Consider the following 21,156-nt stretch of genomic DNA (forward strand, 5'->3'; position numbering starts at 1 on the left):
CACTTTACTTGCAACAGGGTGGGTATTATTGATCCCTAAACAATTAATATAAGGAAAATGAGATTCTAAGAGATTAAGAAACTTGTACAACTTTCTGCCTTCCTTCTTTCTTTCCTAATTCAATCAAAAAGCCAATAGGCAGGCCTGTGTGATGGGGGCAACCTAGTAAGGGTCTGAATCCATGTGAGGTAGGTGGTTGAAAGGGCCAGCAGCCAGTGGAGTAAGGAAATTGGTTACCTACAGGGGGATCTAGCCAATAAGTAATTATATTGAGGATAACAGGTGCTAAATTTCTCATGGTCAAGGAAATTATAAATAAGGAAAATACAAAAGCTAAAATAAACCCTGTGGTATGGACTTGGGATTACAGGTATGAACTTGTGGTTCTAAATATAGGTAGCGAAATAGAGGGATACAGAGATGAAGAGATGGAAAGATTTTGGATTTGGATTTCTTTGAAAGAAATGGATAGTGTAAATGTGTGTGTGTGTGCATGTGCTAAATACAATATGATATTCTGGATTGAATTCTGGAACAAAAAAGATAGTAGTGGAAAAATTGATGAAATCTAAGTAGTTTATAGTGTAGTTAACAGTACTCCACCAATGTTAATTTCTTAGTTTTGACATATGTTCCACAGTTACATAAGATATAAAAATTAGGGGAAGCTGCATGAAACTAGAGATCAACCACAGAAAAAGAAATGAGAAAAAATGATTACATGGAGACTAAACAACATGCTACTAAAAAACCAATGGGTCAATGATGAAATCAAAGAGGAAATTTAAAAATACCTTAAGACAAATGACAATGAAAACACACCATACAAAATCTATGAGATGTATCAAAAAGCAGGTCTTAGAGGGAAGTTCATAGTGATACAGGCCTTCCTCAGAAAACAAGAAAAATCTCAAATAAACAACCTAACCTACCACTTAAAAGAATTAGAAAAAGAAGAACAAGCAAAACCTAAAGTGAGCAGGAGGAAGGAAATAATAAAGATCAGAAAGGAAATAAAATAGAGATTAAAAAAATAGTAAAAAATCCATAAAACCAAGAGCTGGTTCTTTGAAAGGGTAAACAAAATGGACAAACCTCTGGCCAGGCTCACCAAGAAGAAAAGAGAGAAAACCCAAATAAACAAAATAAGAAATGAAAAAGGAGGAATTCCCTGGTGGCGCAGTGGTTAAGAATCTGCCTGCCAATGCAGGGGACACGGGTTCAGTCCCTGGTCCAGGAAGATCCCACATGCTGCGGATCAACTAAGCCCGTGTCCCACAACTACTGAGCCTGCACTCTAGAGCCCGCGAGCCACAACTACTGAACCCACGCATCACAACTACTGAAGCCCACGTGGTCTAGGGCCTGTAAGCCACAACTACTGAACCCGCATGCTGCAACTACTGAAGGCTGCATGCCTAGAGCCCATGCTCCACAACAAGAGAAGCCCGCACACTGCAACGAAGAGTAGCCCCCGCTCACCACAACTAGAGAAAGCCCGCACACAGCAACGAAGACCCAATGCAGCCAAAAATAAATAAAATTAATTTTTAAAAAAAAGAAATGAAAAAGGAGACATAACAACCAATACTGCAGAAATACAAAAAGAAATAATAAGAGAATACTATGAACAATTACATGCCAATAAATTCAACAACCTAGAAGAAATGGACAAGTTTCTAGAAACATATAGTCCACCAAAATTGAACGAAGAATAAACAGATATTTGAACAGACCGATCACTAGAAGTAAAATAGAATCTGTAATTTAAAAAAAAAAAAAAAAAAACACCCTACAAACAAAAGTCCAGGACCAGATGGCTTCACAGGCAAATTCTACTAAATATACAAAGAAGAACTTATACTGATCCTTCTCAAACTCTTCCAAAAGACTGAAGAGGAGGCAACACTCCCAAAGACATTTTATGAAGCCACCATCACCCTGATACCAAAACCAGATAAAAATACCACCAAAAAAGAAAATTACAGACCAATATATTTGATGAATATAGATGCAAAAATTCTCAAAAAAATATTAGCAAACTGAATCCAACAACACATAAAAAAGATCATACGCCACAACCAAGTGAGATTCATCTCAAGTTCACAGGGGTGGTTCAACATATGCAAATCAATCAATGTGATACATCACATCAACAAAAGAAACAACAAAAAACACATGATCATCTCAATAGATGCAGAAACAGCACTTGACAAATTCAACATCCATTCATAATAAAAAACCTCTTACCAAAGTGGGTATAGAAGGAACAGATCTCAACATAATAAAAGCTATTCATGACAAACCCACAGCTAATATAATACTCAATGGTGAAAAGCTGAAAGCCTTCCTGCTAAAATCTGGAACAAGACAAGGATGCCTACTCTCACCACTTCTATTCAAATCCACAACAATCAGACAAGAAAAAGAAATAAGAGGTATCCAAATTGGAAGGGAAGAGGTAAAATTGTCATTATATACAGATGACATTATACTGTATATAGAAAACCCTGAAAACTCCACACAAAAACTGCTAGAACTGATAAATGAATTTGGCAAGGGAGCAGGATACAAGAGTAACATACAGAAATTGGTTGCATTTCTTTACACTAACAATGAGATATCAGAAAGGGAATGTAAAAAAAAAAAAAACAGTACCTTTTAAAAACACACCTCCCTCCAAAAAAATAAAATACTTAGCAATAAACCTGACCAAGGAGGTGAAAGACTTATACACTGAGAAATATAAAACATTTATGAAGGAAACTGAAGATTATTCAAAGAAATGGAAAGATATCTCATGCTCTTGGATTCGAAGAATTAATATTGTTAAAATGGCCATACTACCCAAAGCAATCTACAGATTTAATGTGATCTCTATTAAATTACCCATGACATTTTTCACAGAACTAGAACAAATAATCCTAACATTTCTATGGAACCATAAAAGACCCAGAATTGCGAAAACAATTAGAGAACAAAGCAGGAGGCATAACCCTCCCCAGACTTCAGACAATACTACAAAGCTACAGTATTCAAAACAGCATGGTATTGGCACAAAAACAGACATATAGATCAATGGAACAGAACAGAGAGCCCAGAAATAAACTCACACACCTATGGTCAATTAATCTTTGACAAAGGAGGCAAGAACATACAGTGGGAAAAAGACAGTCTCTTCAGCAAGTGGTGTTGGGAAAGTTGGACAGCCACATGTAAATCAGTGAAGTTAGAACACACCCTCACACCATACACAAAAATAAACTCAAAATGGCTTAAAGACTTAAACATAAGACGTGACACTGTAAAACTCCTAGAAGAGGTTAGAGGCAAAACATTCTCTGATATAAATCCTATCAATGTTTTTTTAAGTCAGTCTCCCAAAGCAATAGAAATAAAAACAAAAATAAACAAATTTGACCTAATCAAACTTACAAGCTTTTGCACAGCAATGGAAACCATAAACAAAATGAAAAGACAACCTACAGAATGGGAGAAAATATTTGCAAATGATGCTACCTCCAAGAGCTTAATTTTCAAAATATACAAACAGCTCATACCAATCAACAACAAAAAACAAACAACCCAATTGAAAAATGGGCAGAAGACCTAAATAGACATTTCTTCAAAGAAGAAATACAGATGGCCAAAAAAGCACGTGAAAGGATGCTCAACATTGCTAATTATTAGAGAAATGCAAATCAAAACTACAATGAGGTACCACCTCACACTGGTCAGAATCGCCATCATTAAAATGTCTACAAATAACAAATGCTGGAGAGAGTGTGGAGAAAAGGGAACCCTCCTACACTGGTTGGTGGGAATGTAAGTTGGTGCAGCCACTATGTAAAACAGTATGGAGGGTCCTCAAAAAACTAAAATAAAATTGCCATACAATCCAGGAATCCCACTCCTGGGCATACATCCAGATGAAACTATAATTCAAAAAGATACATGTACCCCAATGTTCATAGCAGCACTATTCACGATAGCCAAGACATGGAAACAACCTAAATGTCCATGGACAGATGAATGGATAAAGAAGATACGGTACATATATACAATGGAAAACTACTCAGCCATAAAAAAGAATGAAATAATGCCATTTGCAACATGGATGCAACTAGAGATTATCATACTAAATGAAGTAAGTTAGAAAGAGAAAGACAAACACCATATGATATCACTTATATGTGGAATCTAAAATATGACACAAATGAACCTATCTATGAAACTGAAACAGACTCACAGACATAGAGAACAGACTTGTGGTTGCCAAGGGGGAGGCGGATGGGGGAGGGATGGAGTGGAAGGTTGGGAGATCTAAGCTATTATGTATAGAATGCATAAACAACAAGGTCTTACTATATAGCACAGGGAACTATATTCAATATCCTAAGATAAACCATAGTGGAAAAGAATATTAAAAAAGAATATATATATATATATATATATATATGTATAACTGAATCACTTTGCTGTACAGCAAAAATTAACAGGACATTGTAAGTCTACTATATTTCAATTAAAAAAGTAAAATAAAATTAGGGGAAGCTGGGTGAAGGATATACTGGAATCCTGCGCTCTAACTTTTCTGTAAATCTAAAATTACTCCAAAATAAAATGTGTATTTAAAATTAGAGTGTATACATGCATATAGGTACATGATACATGTTTCCTAGTGCATGTGTACATACACATACATAACACACACACACATAAGCAACCTTTCCCAGTTCTGTCCACCCAAGTACATCCAATAGAGCTCACCCTGCTTCAAGATCTTGGTTTCTAAGTCCTGTTCTCCATTAAAAGGAATCAGGGATCCTTGGAGAAATGGATGATTACAGGCCTGTGTCAGTTAAGGTATAAGATGAGTCTGGAACAATTTTGTGACAGAAACCTTGTGTGTGCTGACAAATTTTTAACAACTACATCTCTGGAGGAAAAAGTTCTGGTTGTAGCATTTGCCAGCTTCCATGGAGTAAATAAATACTCCCAATTGCTTAATTCTAAACTACTAACTTCATGTTAGTTAGTACTTGCAAATTTCCTGAAAGATTTAGAATGGACTCTTACAAACCAGTGTAAGCCGGCTCCAGCAAACCACTGGATTAAAAGATACCAAAGAATGATGGGTGCATGTCAAAAGGACACAGAGCTGCCTTGAAAGGCTTCCTCTCATGAATCCTGGGACAGTCAGTAATGGGTTATATTCCTTTGAATAAAATAGGAATCCAAGAAGCCATATTATATTTATATAATACATGTAGGAAAAAATAAATAATAATTTCTAATTGATTATATAATTAATTGAATAATAATTTAGAATAAAATTCCTAATAAATGTAGAAAAATAATGGAATTAGAAAAATCATCATTTATATATGTTGTAGAAAAGTAAATATAGAAAATAATCATAATTTATAATTGAGATATAATTAAATAATAATTTGTAATAATTTATAATAAACAGAAAAATGATAGAATTAGAAAATCATAATTTAGTAATTATCACAGTTATAATCCACTCAGGCAAGAAACATAAATCACTGTAAACTAGGAGGTAAAATTTGGTGAAGAACATGGTATTCCATAGTCTCAAAATATCTCCCTTGAAAATACTTATTAATTATACAAAGAAAAAATAACTTTACAGTGAACAAACCTGGCAGCCACCATCTTACTCAAGTGATCAAAGTCAACATCGGAAATTGGACAAATACAAATCACGTCCACCTGACAGGATCCAATGAGATCACAACATCACTTCCATGACATTCTGGCCAAATATTCATAACTTGAATTCAACATGAGGAAACATCAGACAAACCTGCATTGAGGGACATCTTACAAATAATAAGCCCGTAATCTTCAAAAATATTAAGGTTATGAAGGTCCGAGGAACCAATCATTCCTGATTGAAGGGCACTGGAGAGACATGACAATTTTGTGCCATATGCAATCTGGGTTGGTTCTTCTGCTGTAAGAGACATTATTGGGTCAGGTGCAACCCTTGAATGGGGTCTCTGGGGAAAGGGCACATGGGAGTCCTTTGTACTCTTGTATACCTTTCCTGTAAGATTGAAATTATTGTAATGTACAAAGGAAAAATGAAAAATAAAGTCATACATTGTTACACAGCTCATGCAGCCCCCACTGAACCTCTAGCTGTTCTAACTTTGACACCTATGCCATTTACCAACCCATGATTCTAAAATACGTTTGTCTACTGAACTCAAGGAGAGATGTCTAATACATAGTTTTAAGATGCACCCTCATTGTTCATAGCTTAGAAGATACAACTGGGGACTTGCTAAGGTGGCTGTATCCAGTGTTGTCCAATAAAAATATGATGCAAACTACATAAATATTTTAAATTGCTTAGCAGCGACATTCAAAAGGTAAAATAAAATAGATGCAATTTTAATAATATATTGTATTTAACCTAATGACCCCAAAATATTTTCATTTGAACATGTAATTAATATGAGAAAATTATTATCAGGATATTTTACAGTTTTTCACACCGAGTCTGAAATCTGGGGTGTATTTTACACTTATAGCACGTCTCAACGTAGATACAAATTTTTCATCAGAAATACTTGATTCTGTATTTAGATTTGAAATAATTTACAGTTGAAAAAGATTCATAAACACAAGTTATTTTAAGCATACTTAAACTTTTTTTTATAATAATTGAATGGAGTATATGCATTTTAACTTTTAAATTAATCAAAATTAGATCAAATCTGAAAATAATTTCTTAGTTGCTTGAGCCACTTGTGGAGTGCTCAAGAGCCACATGTGGCTAGTGGCTACCTATTGAACATGGCTGGATAGGTCCACAGTTCATCTTGTCCTATATACCCCTGTGTATGCACGTTGCTTACACTATTCCCATAAATACTCTTTTCTTCTGCTGCCTTAAGCATGAAGATTTTGAATGAAGCATGGTTCCACACAACTGAAGGGATCAGAAGTCCTGGCTCCTGGCTTTCTACTTCCAACTACTAAATTAATCTCCCTTAAATCATGGCTTCTGGGACTTCCCTGGTGGTCCAGTGGTTAAGACTTCCCCTTCCAATGCAGGGGTGCGGGTTCAATCCCTGGTAGGGGAGCCAAGATCCCACATGCCTCACGGCCAAAAAACCAAAACATAAAACAGAAGCAATATGGTAAAAGATTCAATAAAGACTTTAAAAAAACATCATGGCTGCCTATGAACTAGAATGTAAGTGAATAAATATGGAAGGTACATAGCAGAATGGTACCACAAGGGAAAGTTCTTTACAATTGAAAAGCACTAGACAAATGTTAATCGTTCAGGTTATTTTTATTATTTGAGGCCAGAACCAGTGGAGAGAAGACACTGCCATCACAAAGACTTTGAACAAGTCAGTGAATTTGCTATTTTGACTTCTCCATAATTATAATAAAAGGATACACTACCCACTTCCAACCAACCCTCATACACCTGCACTGCCAAATGAATTAGAAAATATTCGCAAAATGCCTTGCTCTCCTGAGAGAAAAGTGTTGCAAGTGAATTTATACTGATAATTGTTGCCAAGTGATGCAATCATGGATACATTTTATTGTCTTTGTTACGATTTTCTTTTTCCAAAATTTCTACAAAACAATGCATTAGTTTTACAATCAGAAAAAAAAAAAAACAACCTTTTCTAATTAAAAAAAAAAATGAGTGTAAGGCATTAAGAGGACTCTTCTGTCTCCATTTTTCTCATCATCTATCTGACTGAGCAAGACCTGAGTCTTAGCTGTTCTGACTTGAGAGTTTCAACCACCAATTAGAACAGCTGGTCAGACAATCCTTTCATTTCCAACCATCTCAGCGCCTTACACTTGGTTGCTCCACTTGTGTGAGGTGGAGCTGGGGTTTAGTCGGAACAAACAGAAACGATTCATCATCACACTCATTCACAAATGTCGCTCCTTCAGCTCTCAACTGGCCCCTCCACCCTTTGATATTCTGCCAACTCTCCAGCCTCGTGCTTGCTCAGTCCTCAGCCAGGCAGCCTGTGGGGATGGCCAGGCAGCTCCTGGAACCAGCACTGGTGATTCAGCAGGACAGGGCTTTCCTTCTCACCCCATCCATCCTCAGTCTCTGCCCTAATGAGCTGCCCGAAGGCTGAAACTGCCCTCCTGACATCGCAGCTGGCATGGAGGGCCTGGGGATCGATTACCCGTATGCTTTCTGTTCTCGCTGTCCCCTGAAGTTTCAATTAAAGATGCTCCCAGTTCTTGTGTTTTGGTTCTTTTTTTCATCCTAGCTTAGAACGCTCCCCTCCCCGACAGGGCCACCCCATACTGCGTTTCCGATTACCCTTGCACAATACCAAGAGACACCATTCACACCGAAATCTAAGTGAATGACTTAGACCTGCACTGTTGAGCAGAACACAACCTGTGTGGTCAGTCACATCTGGGCCCTTGCCAGGTCCTATGTTTTCTCTTAGTTTTCTCTTAACCTCCAGAATGACAATTAAGCTTCCCTTTTTGTAACACAGCACAGTTGTACAGAGGTAGGGACCATACGCAAGAAAAGACTCAAAGGGCAAAGGAAAAAAGGTAAATTTGTCTGATCATGAAGGACGTTGCTGGGTACCACTGACACACCCCAAGAGTAGAGTCCCCAGAGGTAGCTTGCCAGTATTAAAACATTTGAAGCCATGATGCAAATATAGAACGTTGTGGAGGAGGGTCCAGAGAGTCATGCACGTGGTTTATAGACTCAGTACCTGGGAGGTATTTCTCTGAAGGGCAGTTATCAGCAGTTAGTGGGTCATACCTGCTACTACACTGGGGAGAGGGGATGGTAAGCACACTTCTTAAAATACTTATCTTCCCATTTTTGCTTGTTCAGTTTATTTCAGAGACACAAAACTATCACTCTTCAAACTGTCTCAACACAGTTCTTGAAGCTATGCACATACAGCCCCGCCCCCCAGTCCACAGACATCATTAAGCTTGGCTTCTGCAGACCCACAACTTTCCAATCTCCAAACCGGAGAGACTTGTTAGTACCTGTGGCAACTACTTACTGAGTAATAACTGGGTACCAGATGTTGTGCTCATTTCCTTACAGACACTGTCTCATTTGATCCGCAGGACAATAAATAACATTGTGTTCTCCTGTTATTTTCTTTTTTTTTTTTTTTTTAATTAATTATTTATTTATTTATGGCTGTGTTGGGTCTTCGTTTCTGTGCGAGGGCTTTCTCTAGTTGCGGCAAGTGGGGGCCACTCTTCATCTCGGTGCATGGGCCTCTCACCATCGCGGCCTCTCTTGCTGCGGAGCACAGGCTCCAGACGCGCAGGCTCAGCAGTTGTGGCTCACGGGCCCAGTTGCTCCGCAGCATGTGGGATCTTCCCAGACCAGGGCTCGAACCCGTGTCCTCTGCATTGGCAGGCAGATTCTCAACCACTGCGCCACCAGGGAAGCCCTATTTTCTTTTTATGGATCAGGAAATTAGGAGCTAAAGAGATTAAGTAATTTCTCAAGGTGCCAGAATTTAATGGTCCGGGTGGGCTGTCAGGATCCAGAGGCCAGGTTGTAACCCCTCGGCTCTACCCTCCTCAGCCTATTTCTCCCTCAAGGCCCCATTTCTCTGCAGTTCTGGCCACTGCCCGCCCCTCCACCTGACTTCTCTGTCCCCTTGTTTCTGTATTTCTGCCTTTTCTTGCTTCTCCTGCTTCCTCCTCCGAATCTGGCTTCCTGATCCATTCCCCTCACTTCCTGTGATCCTCCATCCATTCAGTGTGGGCCTGTTCTAAATGATACAGGTAGAGAAAAAAATCCCAGAAAGACAGCTACCACATCAGTAGCTGACATCTGGAATTCTAGACTTATAGACAGAAAGGTCCCTTGTTTCATAGAGGGAGCACCAGAGTCCAGAGTGTGGTTACAAAATGTAGGTTTATGTAGCCCGCTGTGGGGAGATCTGGGACTAGAATCAAGACAGGTCTTTGCCACTCAGCCCAGAGACCCTTTACTGCACCCCACTCTTCTGACAAATCTATGGTTCCAACAAACCCCCAAGGGGCACCATTTTCCGCACAGGACTTCCACGTATCTGTCCTTACGTATCTGGATCCTAGGGCAACACTTACTTTCAGCAGCCCCACTCTTCCCCTTCAAAACCTCTTCCTACCCTGCATTTCTCCCCTCCCTTTGTCTCAGGCTCTGAGTTTTCTCTGAGCCTGTCTTCTGTCTACCTTCCCACCTGAGATTTGGGTTTTTCCAAGGTGTTAGCCACTCCGGCTCTAGGTAACATCTTTCCTTCTACAGGGTTGTTTTCAGCAGGATATAAAGGCCATTAGTAAATCAATAAGCCTTTATTTAGCAAAGGGGGAGGGAGGGACCTGGAGTTTTTAATTCAGATCTAGCAACTCCTGGGGCATTATCAAGAGAATTCTAAAATTAGGCCTTTGAAAAGCATGAGGCTGCCACTGTTGGAACTTTATAGCTTCCTGCCCATAAACAGGAGCAGCTTGCTATGGGTGGGATCATTAGCTGAAATCTCCCTCTCCTGCAGTAGTTATGTCTTCCTCTAACTGGAGTACCATATGTGTTATCTATTGCTGTGGGGTTCTTTGTTTCTTTTATTCTTGCCTTCTCTCTCTTCTCTCCACGCAGCTCTTTCCTGGGCTCAGCATCTGTCCTTTTTCTTCTTTCCAGGAATTTTGAATTTCCATCTATCAGTGTGTTTCTATCTAACACACCAAATACTTCTGTCAGTACATCAAGTCTCATTTGTCAGTGTTGCCACATTGAGCCTTCATAAACACATATCTTTCTGATATATTTACAAAGGTGATCCTCCAAGAGTCAGCACATGCCCTAGGACCCTTCATGCTTTCTATCAACCTTTGGGGACGCCTATCATTGTTCCGCCCTTCCTCCTGTTCCAGTCCCACTCTCTCCAGGCAGAAAATAAACACACAGTCCTGCAGGCAAGTGTGTGAAAGGGACAAGAGTAGTGATGGTTTGACCGCATACTTTAAGGCCAATGCCATGATGTCTAAAATAGCACAGTTAAGATTGAACCATATTTAACACTGGAATTCTGCATTTCCTTTGATCTAGCAAGTCTACATCTGGACAATTATTTCAGATATGCACAAAGATTCAGCTACAAAGATGTTTACTGTTTGGCAACTGGGAGAGAGAAAGAGCCACTTATGTTTCTAAGGTATATTAATTATCCATTACTGCGTAATAAATTATCAGAAACTTAGTGCCTGAAAACAATAAAGAACATTCACTTTCTCACACAATTTTTGTGGGTCAGGAATTTGGGTCATTCTGGCTCTGGGTCTCTTGTGAGGTTGTAGTCGTGATGTCAGCTAGGGCTACAGGCATCTGAAGGTCTGACTTGGGATAGAGGCTTCATGTCTAAGTTGGGTCATTTTCAAGGCTGACAGGTTGGTTGGTGCTGGCTCTTGGCTGGAAGTCTCTGTTCCTTTTCATATGGACCTCTCCATGGGCAGCTTGAGTATCCTCACAACACGGAAGCTGGCTTTCCTCTGAGTGAGTGATCCAAAAGAAAGCAAGGCAAAAGCTGTAATGCCTTTTATGACCTAACCTTGGAAGTCACACACCATCATTTCTGCTGTGTTTACTGCTCACATAGACCAAGCCTGATTCCCCGTGGGAGGGGGACACACAAGGGTTTGAATACCAGAACTGAGAATCACTGAAGACCATCTTGAAAGCTGGCTACCACATATGGGGAAGACTTCACCAAGAGAAGTAGTCACCAGGAATTGTTTGTACTGTGAGTCTGAGAGAAGAACAGATCTGGTCTGGCCCTGTTAGTTCTAGACTTCTTTCTCTTTGTAAGCTGTCTGCCTGCAGTGGATATGCATTCTGCCTGTTCTATCATCCAATAAGTTAGCAGAGCAGGCTCTGCTTCTGTAGCACGGTGGTTGGTTTGGAGAGGTCGCGATGGGAAGGCTTGTTTTGTCTATGCCAGATTTAGTTCCAGATCTAGGTCACATCCTCTACTCATCTCTTTCAGAAATAAAGCTGATCTTTACCTGTGTCTTATCCCTAAATTGGATCCCAACTTTTGAGTGCTTTGCTGACCCCCCACATTCACAATTATGTCTTATATTTTATAATGTTATCTTCATAATAGTGGAGAAATCAAAACAACCTAAATGTCAAATAATAGATTGCTTGAGCAAATTATGGCATATCCATACAATTCAGTATAATGTAATCATTTGAGTGTATGCTATGTAAGAATATGAAAAATTGTACAGGCTATATTAAGTGACAAATACAGGCTATAAAACAGTATGCAAGTTATTATTCTGTTAAAAAATAATGTATATCTGCTGAAAAAAGAACTCCAAGGAGATAGATACATGCCAATTGTAGTTACCATTGGTTGGTAGGTTTATGGGGAATTAAAATTTCCTTCATTTGGGCTAATCTGTTCTTCCTAAATTTCCTACATTTTACAGTCATTACCTTTGTAATGAGGAAAACAAGAGGAAAAGTTTGCAGATACTAGTTTGGGGATTCAATTAAAAGTAATTAAAGCTTTCTAACTCACAACTTTTACTGGGGAGAGAGTCAGGCATCTGAGTATCCCCCAGCCCACTTCCATAAGTTCATGTGACATCACTGACCATTGCCTCTTCTGTAAACATTCTCTTCTCTTGACTTCCTTGATCTCACAGTCTGTTTTTACTGCTTTCTCTGTGGCCACTCCTTGTAGACTCATATTCCTATACCAAGTCATTAAATGTTGGAGTTTCTCAAAGCCCAGGGACAGGCCTTTATCTCTTCTTACTATATATTCTACCACTAGGTGATTTCACCCCCATTCGTGGCTACACAAGGCAGTTTACCCATAGATCATGTGAAATTCATACCTCTAGCCCAGGTCTCCATCCTGAGCTCATATGATTTGTGTACAACCTGACTGAGTATTTTAACTGGATGTCTCAAAACTTCCTCAAATTCAACATCCTGAAAACCAGCCTCATGATCCTAAGTGGTTTCCTATCAGAATGAAGGGTACAATAATACATCTAGTCCTGTGGTTCTCAATCCTGGGTACATATTGAAATCATCTGTAAAATCTTTTTAAAAATACCAATGCCACATTACTATATATAAAATAAACAATAAGGACCTACTGTATAACACGGGGAATTATGTTCTATATCTTGTAATAACCTATAATGGAAAAAAGTACATATATATATATATATATATATATATGACTGAATCATTTTGCTGCACACCAGAAACTAACACAATATTGTAAACCAACTATACTTCAATAAAAAAATAAGAAAAAAGATACCAATGTCTGGACCCCCAAAGATTCTGGTTTTAAAAGCCTGGGGTCAGGCCCTAGAGTACTTTTTTTAAAGCCTCCCAATGACTTTTACTGAGTGGACAGAGTTAGCCCCACTGATCTACTTATTCAATAGAAACCGGGTAGTCATTTTTGACATCTTCCTCTTCCTTGCCCCTTAAGTGCAAGCCACCACTAAGTTCCATTAATCTGACCTCTAAAATAACGTTCAAAGTTAAACCTTACGTCTCTGTCTTCACTGCCACCATCCTAATCTAAACTATCATCTCTCATCTAGACTTTCAATGCACTCTGCATAATCCATCAGATCTGAACATCTGTCATCTCCTTCTTCCCTCCTGTGGTGGACACACCCTAAGGTGGCCCCCAGTGAGTCAGGCCCTTGCATAACTCCCTCCCCTTGAGTACAAGGAAGATCCGTAATTTATGTCTAACCAGTAGAACGCAGCAAAGGGGATAGGATGTCACTCCCATGATTACAGTACATGATGTAAGACTCCATATTACCAGACTGGAGACAGAGATTCTCCTGGGGCCTTGAAGAAGCAAACAGCCATGTCGTGAACCGCCTCTGCAGGGCCATGGGTCGGGGACCTGAGGGCAGCCTCCAGTTGACAGCCAGTAAGAAGCTGGGGCCCTCAGACCTATAGCTGCAAGGAAATAAATTCAGTCAACAAGGACTTCCCTGGTGGCGCAGTGGTTAAGAATCCGCCTGCCAATGGACATGGGTTCGAGCCCTGGTCCAGGAAGATCCCACATGCCAAGGAGCAACTAAGCCCGTGCGCCACAACTACTGAGCCTGTGCTCTAGAGCCCGTGAGCCACAACTACTGAGCCCACGTGCCACAACTACTGAAGCCCAGGCGCCTAGAGCCCGTGCTCCGCAGCAAGAGAAGCCACGGCAATGAGAAGCCCACACACCGCAACGAAGAGTAGCCCCCGCTTGCCGCAACTAGGGAAAGGTCGAGCACAGCAACAAAGACCCAATGCAGCCAAAAATAAATAAATAAAATAAATTTTTTAAAAATCAAAATAAAATAAAATAATCTTAAAAAAAAAAATTCAGTCAACAATCTGAAAGCACTTGGAAGTTGATTCTTCCCTAGTTGAGCTTCCAGGTGACAATGCAGCCTGATCAACACCTTGACTGCAGACTTGTGAGACCCTGAGCAGAGAATCTGTCTAAGTCATGCTTGGATTCCTGACTCATGCAAAATATGGAATAATTAATGTGTGTTGGTTTAAGTCACTAGATTTGTGGTAATTTGTTAGGCAGCTCCTTACTCTCAACCCCCAAACATATCAATTATTTCATGCCTTCCCATCACTCTTTAGATATATGTTTAAGAAATTATCAAAATAACCTATGAAGCTGTGAATGACCTGCCTCACCCACATCTCCAGTCTTGTATGTTCTACCCTGCTCTGTGCACTCACCATGAAGACGTTCTTAAGGACCTCAGACCGGCCTAACGTCCTTCAACCATAGGGCATTTGCTCCTCATGTTGCCTCTGCCTTGAGGGCTCTGCTCCAGTTCTCTCTTAACTCAATTCACTTCCTTAAGGAAGCCTTCCTTGAATCTCTCTGTCAGGGTCAAATTTCCGATTATAGCCACCTGCAACCTTGTGTCTCTTTTACTCATAGCACTTGCCAACTATGATTTTACACAACTGTTTGAATCATTGTTTGATCAAGGTCTGTCTCCCCTACTAGTCTTAAGTTCTATATAGGTTGCAACATGACTCCTTTGGGCTCATCATTTATCCCCAGTACTTAGCATATTACCTAACACATAATAGGCATTTAAATGTTTCTTGAGTGAATGAAAAGTGAACTGGATATGGCTTTTGTTTAGAGCACTGGATCTCACTTCATCTCAACGGATCCCAATTAGATCAAGGTTTATAAGGCTGACCCTCATTCCAGATTCAAGAATGGGAGTTCCAGACATGCCCTAGGCTTTGGGAAAAACCTACTACAACCAGTGAAATATTTACTCAATTTTTACTCTTCAGGCAAACTCTTTTTAATGACAACCAACTACACGTAAGGCAATGTGTTAGTTATCATGTGGGCTGCCAAGAGGTACAATGCAAAATCTCTGACTTCCCATAACAAGGAAGGACCCACCTTAGGGTCTCAAAAGAAAGTTGAAGAAACATTCCACCTTCTCTTTTATTAAAGAAACAGTCCTTTATGATCCAATTGATAAAGTTGAAATTGCCAGAAGACTCCTGTTCAAGCCTATCCTAATTAAATAAGGGACAAATTAGGAGAAAATAATCTGAAAGTATAGATACACCATCATAAGTTTAGGCTTCCAGAACCCTTGGATGTCCAAGTTCTATTCAACACCTGTGTTATACACTATGAGGCACAATAAATATTATTTTTGTAGCTTATATTTATTCCACAAAATATTGACTAATTGCTACAGGCAACACACTAATCATCTGCTTCCTTAATTTACATTCTAATGGGGAAGGGTACATTCAGCAAGCATATCAACAAATAAATACATAATATATCAGGTAGTAACAGTTCCATGAAGAAGAATAAAGCAGGGCAAGGGGATAGAGAGAAACAGCGAAGGTTGCTGTTTTGCAGAGAGTACTCAAGTAATAGGGTATTTGAGCAAAGACTTGAAGCAAGTGGGGTGTGAACTTAAGAGGGCATTTGGAGGATAAAAGCATGCCAGGCTTAGGTAGGAGTGAGTGCAGGCAGGAGCTACAGGAATGACAAAGAGGCCGGAGTGGCTACAGGGCAGAGAGGGACTGAGGGAGTAGGAGGAAGCGAGGTCAGAGAGGTAGACGACCAGATTCTGTCAGACTCTGTAAGGACTCCAGCTGTAATCTGAATATAATAATCTGTTGTAGCAGCCTTGTTCCGGCTGCTCTGTTGAGAATAGCCTCCAGGATGCCCTGGTTGGAGTAGAGAACTGTTCAGAGGTCAGAACAACCAGGTAAAAGATGGTGATGGCTTGGACTAAAGTGGTAGCTGTGGAGATGGTGAAAAATGGTCAAATTCTCTCTATATTTTACATCCAGAGCCATTGGTATCTACTGATGCATTCACTGGTTGGAAGAATAAGGAAAAAAGAGGAGTCTGGTCATGCTCTAGAATTCAGTGCATTTTTTAAAAAAAGAAGATATCCTTCAATCCCTTTCCTACCCTGCTTTCATGCAACAACATCAACAAAATAATCTTGGGACATGCCTGCATCCCAAATTTCTCAATCTAAACTAAATTTTAAAATCAGAGTGCTAAGAAGCAATTTTTACCCTGAAAATGCTGTCATTTTTGTATCCTCCCCAAAGAAAGATGAGGCAAAGGGCTTCAGCTGGAGCATGATGGAGAACTGTTGAATACAAGGAAATCTAGATCAGATGCTGTGAGTAACCAACTATGGGAATTAATCCTTAACAGCCCTCAATTCAATCTGTCTGGGACATTTGGGGGAGGGTTGGTGGCCCTCCAGTCTCTTTCTACCTCAGAGGAGATGATGGTCAAAATGATCAGCTAATCCTTCTCTTTGCTGGTCTCGTGCTCTGCAAAGTTGCCCTTAAAAAGGCAAACAGCATGTGTTCCAGTGCATGTGGCCAAAGTTGAGAACGCAAACCACCACCCTGCTGCTAACGGGTCGTTGATTTTCCTCATGTTTCCTCCTGTGTCTAAGAGAATTATCATGCTGCCAAGATTAAAAGTTCATGACTTCAACCATTTGGGAGCAATACAGTATAATACGGGTGAAAGACCTTTACATACACTTCCTTACCGCCACCCTTACCCCCATCTTGCAATGAGAAAAATATCTAAGGGTGTTTTTTTTCTTTCCTAAGATACTACCTCAGGGATAAAAATAGAATGCTACATCCATTTGAATCTAGGTGTGCATGCTATGTGTTTGTGTATCTATGAGTGAATATTTTTTTTTCAGGATTAGGAAAGGGGATGTCAGATATGAGAAACAACAGAGAGAAGAAAATAAAAATAAAAATGGCTTTTCTTTTGACTCAGAAATCTTCTAATTGACAAATTTAAAGGGTGTATTGCACAGCTAATGACTCTTCTAGTAGTGTGTGACACAGATGTCACTCCACTTGCTAAAATATATTCTTTCATTCCTCAGCTGTTGAATGGCCAACGGAGTATCTGTTACGTGTCAAGAAGGCTGGGGGTACGCCAGGGATGACAGGTCTGCTTCCTCAGGATCTTGGACTCTTCTGGCATCCCTTCTCGGGTTACTCCTTCTAGGCTCCCATGCTTTCCTTGTCTAGCATTTAAACAGGGTAGGTCCCCGCCTGCCACCCTTGGAGGACTTTTCTCCTCAGTCCCAAGGTTTCTCAACTCCCACAGTTTTCACTGTTACCCCTACAGTGGTGTCACCCAAATTTACACCTCAAGCCGAGCTCTCACACCTGAGCTCCAGAACTGCATGTGTGTGTGCGTGTGTGATCATTATTGGGTTTGTTAAAAAATTAGTTAGGTATTGTGTGCTCATTGCAACAAGTATAATACAGAGGTATAAGGAGACATTAATTATTTTTTCCTTCCCTCTCCAGTTCCTCTAGTCTGAAAAAGAAATATGAACAGCTTAGTGTCTGTCTTTAAGCAACTTTCTCCCATCCATACTCATATAAATCTATACATACATCTGTTTATATGTTACATATATATATTTCTATATACATTTTCCATAGGCATCTTAATCTCAGTGCATCTTATATTTAAACTTCAGACCCAAACTTCTATGACTTCAGTTCATGTTTTCTTTGCTTTGAATCTGGAATCATGCAAGAATTTCCTAACACATCAATCTACCCCTCTAATCACCGGATGCGTATCCATTCATTTCTCCCCTAATAGTTACTGTTCTAAAATACGAATCTGATCTGCTTAAAATCTTTCAGTGGCTCCTCATTGCTCCTACGAAAAAGTTTAAACACATTTCCCTTGCATACAAGGGCCTTCAGTATCTGACTTCAATCTCTCATGCTTTAGTTTTTGTCACACCTCATACTCCATCGTGGGCCCCTCATCCAACACCTTATCCCTCATCCTATTCATCTATGTTTTTAGGTATATTCCATGCTTTCTCTTATCTCTGTTCCTTTGCATACAATCTTCCCTCTTCCTGGGTGGAGGTTTGTATTAGTCAGCTTGGGCTGCTACAACAAAATATCATAGACTGAGTGATTTAAACAACAGAAAATTCAAGTCCAAGATCAGAATGCCAGCATGGTTGGATTCTGCTGAGACATCCCTTCCTAGCATGCAGATGCCTACCTTCTTGTTGTGTCCTGATATGGGAGACAGAGGGAGACAAAGGGGGAGAGGGGGAAGGGTAGGGGAAGGGGGAGGGAGAAGCCCAACCAGAGAGTTTCCCAGTCAGTAGGTCTGGGGTGGGGGCTGAGAATTTGCATTTCTAACAAGGTGCCTAGGGATGGCCCTCTGCTGTAGGAGGCATGCATTTGGAGGACCACTTCCCTGTAATAAAATGGGGCGAATATTAGCTCTCACCTCCTAAGTTTGTCATTGGAATGATTGGATGAGTTATAGGGTAAGGTGTTTAGAGTGGTGACTGGTCATGCTAATGGCCCAATGAATGTTAGCTGTCATAATTATTCTCTGCCTGACAAAACTGTACACGTTTGTCATCACTCAGTTTAAATTTCACATTTGATGAAAAGCTTTCCTGATATTCCCTGGTAGAATGTATAGTCTTACACCTATAGCCTCCTTACCCCATTATAGAACTCACACATATAATTGTAACTACCTACAACTTACACGAAAGCCTATGTCTTCCATGGACTGAACTGCTTAAGGATAGGAGTTTTTTATTATTTATCTTTGATTTCCCAGAATATGCCTGACAGAGAGCAGCTGCCCAATGAATATATTTTGATTGAAGAAATTAATGCGAAGAATCCCATGCATCTGTGAGAGTATATGCAGGGTTGCCTGGACTCAGTAAGAGCCTTGTCTGGTTATCATTTAGGTTTTCCCCTCAATTCTAACGTATGAGATTTCCTCTTTTGACAGTGGCTCTCAATTCTGACAACACATTAGAATCACCTTTTACACCAAGCTGCTACCTGAGCCCCTCCCCAGACCAAGCGGCGCAGAGTCTCTGGGTAGAGGGCTGGGTGCTGGTAAGTCCTCAAAGTTCATAAGGTGATTCTAATGGATAGCTTGAGCTGGAAATAAAGGAGCTAGGAGAATGCAATCAACTAAAGTGTGCATTTCATTCAACAATATCAGTCTTCTATTCCTGACCATGAATTTGTTTCTTATCCCAATATAAATTGCCAGCTTTGAACAGTTTTGAAAAGGGGTAAATAGAGAAATTAGCATTTGTAGAGCGCTTTACCATTTTCAAAGCACTTTCATACTCAGTGCCATCAATATCTTAAAATAACCCAGTGAGGAAGGTATCATTTTTCTTTACAAATGCTTTGAGGCAACAGCCTCGGGGGTGGGGGGTGGGGTACACACCAAACACTTTTAAAAGAAACAACAAACCAGCAAAATGCCATCTGCCAGGTTTTTTTTGCTCTTGGCGGATCTGATATCAACAATGCTACCTACAGGCCATCTTTGCTGGTCATCTAGGACTTGGATTCCAAACATTTTTTTCCAGTTGGCTTTGGGGATACTTTGTTCCACGGCTGGCCAGTGACATCTGCTCTGCCTCTCGGCATCCCTAGGCTGGTGTGGCTCTCTCCTAGATGCTTTTCAGGGACTGAGTTCTTCCTCTGCTTGCAGGAGTTGCTGTTGGATTGACTTCACTCTGCTCACAGCAACCTGCAATTTCCCCAATCTTATGGTTAAAGAAACTTCAGTTGAGAGGACTTAAATGACTTGTTTAGAGGCACAAAGTCAGTGAGAGGCAGGACTGGGAATCAAACCCAGATCAGGTAGGAAACAACTTAGGAGGACTCAGTGCTCTGAGGGAAGGCGTGGGCACACAAGAGGATGCTGTAAGGAAAGAGAGGACGCTGGACACATGCTTTGCCCTACGCAAGTCTGCCCAGGGCCACATCTGAGCCTGTGGGCATAAGATTAAACTATAAAAGAGTAGCGATACTATTTTTAAATGCGTGAAGTGGGTCAAAAGGCTGAAAGAAAAGAAATCAATTAGTTTGTCATCTGGCATAATAAAAGAATCCCTATTAAGTGGTAAACCTAACTTTATTAAATGCTTATTTTGATATAGCTGTTAAGTGCTTAAATAAGAAAACACCATCAGCATAGAAATAAATACAGCACAGAGATGGGGTAAACGTAGAAAGAAGAAAGTCATCGTGGTGCATTGGCAACACTTTTGTCACCTAGGAATCAAGAATAGGGTAAAAACAGGGAAAGTAGCAATAGCTTGCTACCTAGCTAGATAATAAATAAGTACTACAAACATGTGCAGTAAATCTGTTTTTAAAAGTGGTACTTGCAGGATACTTTGGAAGATTGTAATTTGGGGGAATAAATGTGATAGTTCTTCTGTACTGTATTTTAGGGAAGTATTTAAACATATGTAATAAAAAATAACAGTGTCACACCAAGTACCCTACACTGCAGTCAATACCCCTTAGTGGCCTATGAACTGAATTAATGCATTATGTTAGGGCCTAAAAACACAAAAAAGGAAAATATTAGAGAGCACCCCTCCTTGTAACGGTGAGTGTTGTTTCTTGACCTGTTGGGATCAGTGGGGTGTGTGTGTGTGTGTGTGTGTGTGTGTGTGTACTGTCAGCTCCTAAAGTTCATTCCATACGGTGGAAGAGTCAAAGAAGCA

The 21,156-nt window shown here is 40.0% G+C and overlaps 1 protein-coding gene across 2 annotated transcripts in view; it reads right to left on the reverse strand.

Moving 5' to 3' along the window:
• Positions 1 to 21,156, reverse strand: part of BRINP2 (BMP/retinoic acid inducible neural specific 2) — a 120,374-nt gene that overhangs the window by 64,552 nt on the left and 34,666 nt on the right. Inside the window, exon 2 of one of the 2 annotated variants that reach the window (XM_082462351.1) lies at positions 13,869 to 14,011. The exons of the other annotated variant lie outside the window; for it this stretch is intronic. The gene's annotated coding sequence lies outside the window, so the exon portion shown is untranslated. The remainder of the gene's footprint in view (positions 1 to 13,868; positions 14,012 to 21,156) is intronic. 2 annotated transcript variants of the gene reach the window in all.

This window comes from Balaenoptera physalus (genome assembly GCF_965194825.1).
Source record: "Balaenoptera physalus genome assembly, chromosome: 1".
Classification (NCBI taxonomy): Eukaryota; Metazoa; Chordata; class Mammalia; order Artiodactyla; family Balaenopteridae; genus Balaenoptera; species Balaenoptera physalus.